At 39.9% G+C, this 4958-nt stretch overlaps 1 long non-coding RNA gene across 1 annotated transcript; it reads left to right on the top strand.

Moving 5' to 3' along the window:
* The first annotated feature begins 340 nt into the window (after positions 1-340).
* On the top strand, positions 341-2313 carry LOC311134188. The gene is made up of 3 exons (XR_014613656.1): positions 341-480; positions 1048-2003; positions 2158-2313. It is a non-coding gene; the product is annotated as an uncharacterized lncRNA (long non-coding RNA).
* The last annotated feature ends 2645 nt before the right edge of the window (positions 2314-4958 follow it).

The raw sequence follows: 4958 nt of genomic DNA, 5'->3' as shown, positions 1-4958 counted from the left end.
AATGTCTTGAAGACACTGGCAATCAGACACCAACACATGATGGCATATCACCTTGGTTCACCATCGTTTTTCAAACCAAAAACGCAAACATCCAGGATTGACTCTGTTTTGGTTTCAGCTCTACCAGAAGTAGCTCAGGCTCACGTTAGAGGACAAACAACTAGTGACACTGTCTATCGTACATCAAAGGTGACCATTGATGGCACAGACTATACCAGTGGCATGTTTGTGTCAGTTGGAATCAGTGGGGGACTGTCAATGTTTATTTTCAATGTTTATTTTCTCTGTTGTGATTATGACTCCCGGTATGTAGAGCATCTTCGATCCTATGAGCTGTCAGCCATACAGGGAAGCCCGTCTATCCACCTGCAATCTGACTTCAATGATACAATCCCACTCTCTGCATACAAGATTGATGGCTTGCTGCTATTGACTCCCAAGAGGTTCATACAAGTGAGACAAAATTAAGACCACTCTATGGTAAGTTATTCTTCATAAAATCATTAATTGTTCATTTATTTGAAAATGTGCTCAATATAATCAATCATTATATAAATCAACAAACCTGCAAACAACAAACCTGCCTGATAAGTTTTGGAGACATGCAGTGTTTGTTTTGCCATACATTCATTATGTCCGCCAGGGCCTCCCCCCCCCCACGTCAAAGATTAGATTAAGATCGATTTTATGTCCACGAATAATCGATTGTCTAAATATGGTAATCGGGACAGCCCTAATCAACATACATGACCTGCATTTTGGAATTGCACTCTTTGGTAACACATTCTAAAGAACATGTCTATAATGCATTAAAAGCACAAATATATCTGGCTAATGTTATGGTAGTTATAATGTACTGTGGAACTCAGGTCTCAGATTTTTCTTTCAAACACTGTCACTTTGGCATGGCGGTATAAAGCATTATGAATGCTGAACACGTTGGAGGTTGTCATTAATGATTATAAACATTTAGAAAGCCTTATAAATGCACTATAATGTCTGTGTGCTGATGTGTTTTTAACCTCCAAATCTCTTCTTTTATTAAAGTGATGGCAGCTGAAGCCCCACAAAACATGATCCTTCGTGTCATCGAGGCAGGCCGTGTTAGAAAATTAAAACTCAGCTCCCGTCCAGCATCTGTTGATGCAGTGATTGAGATTTTAAAAGAACAACTGGAATTGGACTGTGACTTCAGTTTGCAATACAAAGATCCAGACTTTGATGGAAAACTCACTTGCCTTGTTGACATCGAGGAGTTACCACAAAAAGCCTGTGTTCATATTTCAGTTAGACAGGATTCCAGTTCTCTTGCATCAACTGATACCCTTTCAGATGTGTCATCCCCAGAACGTCTGAGCAGATGGCCTCCAGGTCCTTTACAAATTCCCACATTTGCATTTGACGTTGAGCTGACACTTAGAGATGGGAATGCTGAATTTGAAAAGAATGAGAGACCTCTTCAGTTGTCAAGGGACCAAAAGCACAATATTTTTGACAAACTGGCATCTACCATATATGGTTTTAAGGCTTACCCCAGTGATAAAGAGATAGCAATGGTGGCTGAAGCGCTTGTGAGGAAACACCCCTGTTTAAAAGAAGCAGGATCTGACAATGGATGGAATGGCTGGAAGAACAGCATCAAGTTTAAAATGGGCAATTACAGGACCAAGATGAGAAGGGCTGGATGTCAGGAGGTCGCTGTAAATGCTGGGAAAAGAAGCCGAAAAAACCCTGAGAAAGAACCTTCACACTCCAACATCAAAAGGCCTAAGTGTGCAGAGGTCAACTTTCTGCCTAACTTTCCCCAAGGAGAGGATCCCTCAAGCCTTGACCTTTTGAGGCAGGCTATTGTTGAGGAAGTAAAGAAGACTGAGAGAAACCTACCCCTTATTAGTAAGATGATGCAGAACACGTTTGCCTTGCGACGACAGACTATTGTAATGTCCTGCCCATCGGTGAAAGAGCTAATGGACCTCAGGCCTGCTCTTCATATGCAGTCTGAGGTAAAATCATCATCAATTTAATTAATTAATTCATTTTGTAGGTAATTTTTTCTGTTTTTATCTTTGCTACTGTATGTCACATTGTGTGTAATGTTGCCTAATTTCATTCATCCTAAAATAAATAATTGCTGTTACTGTCCTTTCCTCAATGGAGGTATATGCAGAGTTCCAACGGATAACTAACCAGAACCTACCTAACACTTCATATGCCGAGCTTGATCGCCACACTCCTCGTTTGATGGCCTTATTTAGACAGAAAGCTTCCAAAACTGAAAAGACTGCAGATGCTTTGGCAAACATTTTCAAAGTCCATGATACACAGGTGATTATACATTTCACAGGTAGTCTTAGTGAAATGTTGGGAGTTTAATGCTTCAAATAAGCTTTTTAATTCCACAATTGCACCAGTCACCAGGTTATTAGTGGATTTATGTGCAGATATTGGCAATTAATTAATTAATTAATTAATTAATAATTAGTTGGGACTGTTTGTCATTGGGTTTGATAAGTAAACTTGTCACAACACTAATTTAATCTTCTTAGGAATTACATGATGTCCACATACCACCTTTCTCCATGCCCTTCCTGATTATCTACTAGAGGAAGTCTGTGGATTTTTCAGAACATGTGTGGTAAGTCCCAGTAAAGAGATATCAGGCCTATTATACTGTAAATTAACAAATTCATATCTTCATTTCATTTCCAACACACTATAATTTCTGTATATGTACCAGTGTTTCAACTACAAACCTCTGGCAAGATGTTTATAAGTGTGAAGTGTCATTTGGAGCCCATTACAGCATCAAAAAAATCTACTGCAAAGAAAATCAAGTAGCCGTCATTAGCCTCACAGTGGAACACATCAAAGTAATCTCACTTTCTCAGCAACGAGAGCACAACGCAGCAGAATGAACAGGAGTCTTTCAGACTTGTGTATTTATTGTTATTTAAATGACATCCAACTAGGGGTGGAACAGTACACAGAAGTCACGGTTCGGTTCATACCTCGGTTCAGACATCACGGTTCGGTTTGGTACAGTGGAGGGGAAAGCAAAACAAAAATGCAGAAGGCACATTTTTTTATTGTGCATGTCTCAGGCTGTCCACTGAGCTAGCTGTAACAGCTTGAAGTGTATAAAGTAAGATGTAAACAGTAAACAAGAAGTACCCTGCATCGTCTCCAGACTCCATCTGTAACTTGTAAACAAAATAAGACAATCAGCTAGTAGTGTGATATGGGAGACAAGCGCTGCTCTCATATGTGAATGCACAGAGCAGGGATGTTAAAAGAGCAGCTTCGGTTACACAGAGCAGTTGACGAGTTTTGGTGTTAGCTTCACACGCTAACGGCGACGCGAACGCCGGAGCTAACAGCTAATACCGGAGCAAACAGTGAATCAAACGGGCCTGGAGGCCATTTGTGGTCGAGGCGAGAAGGGATACAGCTACGTCCGTGTTTGGTTGTATTTGGAAGGGACTAGTTCGCTTATAATTTATAATAATTATAATTTTTTTATTTAGCAGACGCTCTTATCCAGAGCGACTTACAGGAGCAATTAGGGTTAAGTGCCTTGCTCAAGGGCACATCGACAGATTTTTCACCTAGTCGGCTCGGGGATTAGAACCAGCGACCTTTCGGTTACTGGCACAACGCTCTTACCCACTAAGCTACCTGCCTTCATGTTGACTCTTCATTTGGACTGGACTGACTTACTCGACATGTAGGCGGGGCTCGGGAGCTTCAGAGCTAAGGGCAGGGCTACAGATTAGGTGTCCCTAAAGAACCGCTTGTCTAACAGTAGTTCCGCATTACATTAATTAATTTGCACTCAAGTTTTATTTATTTTTATACTGTGTATTCTCAGTGTAAATTAATGTACCGTACCGAGACGCCCGTACCATTCCGGTTCAATACAAATACATGTACCGTTCCACCCCTACATCCAACTGTAATCAAAATTGCCATAGTTTCAGTAAATGTGATTAGTATATGTTCTCCCTTTCATTTTTTAAAGGATGATATGGATGAGCCAGACCTGTGGGATGCATCAGTGGTCCTCCTTACAACAGTCAGTGATGATGCCACAAGCCCAGTTCACTACCACCCAGTGAGAGTCTCTGTCGTCCTAGAGGGTGATGTGGTTGTCAATCTCCCCAGGCTTGCTGATGCCTTCCTGGTAATGTTCGGCCTGATTTATGCACTACATCTCAGCTATCCCAAGGGACTGACAAACACTTGAGTTCACACAGAAAATCTTACTTGGTCTTGATGACTCTAAACTGTCACCCAAGCTGCAGAATCTTAAAAATGAGCTGATGTTGTATGTGTAACTGAAGATCCAAAAAGGAGTGGTGGATTCTGATGGCTCACTCTGTTAGAGCATAGTCCATAATGAGAATATGTCATGTCAGGTCCATGTTGAATACTGTTCAACTGTTTATGTTAAAGTTGCTGCTCTACTCAACGGGTTTTCAGCCAAATGGCACAAAGTACACAGTGTCTTTGTACGTTTTAATGTACATTTAATTGTTGTTAAACTGAAATTCAGGGTTGAATTAAGTGTTTATATATGGAGGATATTTTTATTCATAATTCAAATTGAAAGGCCAAAGGGAAAACGAAGCGAGATCAAATTAAAAATATTATTATTTTACTACACTACTAGGAAAAATCATGCCATAATTAAATTTAAAAAGTCAAATTTAAAATGCAAAGCTTCAACTGTCAGCTGGAAGTCGTTTCAGACCCTCCCACCAGCAGTTGGGCCATGCCTCCTCATTTAAATTGACACCTGTCACTTCTAAATGAAAAGCTTAAATCAAAATGTAAAAGGTGAATCTGAAAATGTCAATGTCAAATGTAAAACGTAAAATTCAAAAGATAAAATGTCGAATTGAAAATTATAAAGGGGAAAGGCTAAAATAAAACAATTATATTTTAGATTTTAATTGAAG

This window comes from Coregonus lavaretus (genome assembly GCF_964263955.1).
Source record: "Coregonus lavaretus genome assembly, chromosome: 8".
Classification (NCBI taxonomy): domain Eukaryota; kingdom Metazoa; phylum Chordata; class Actinopteri; order Salmoniformes; family Salmonidae; genus Coregonus; species Coregonus lavaretus.
Note: the sequence above shows the minus strand (reverse complement) of the source record. Positions and strands in the feature narration are given on the sequence as shown.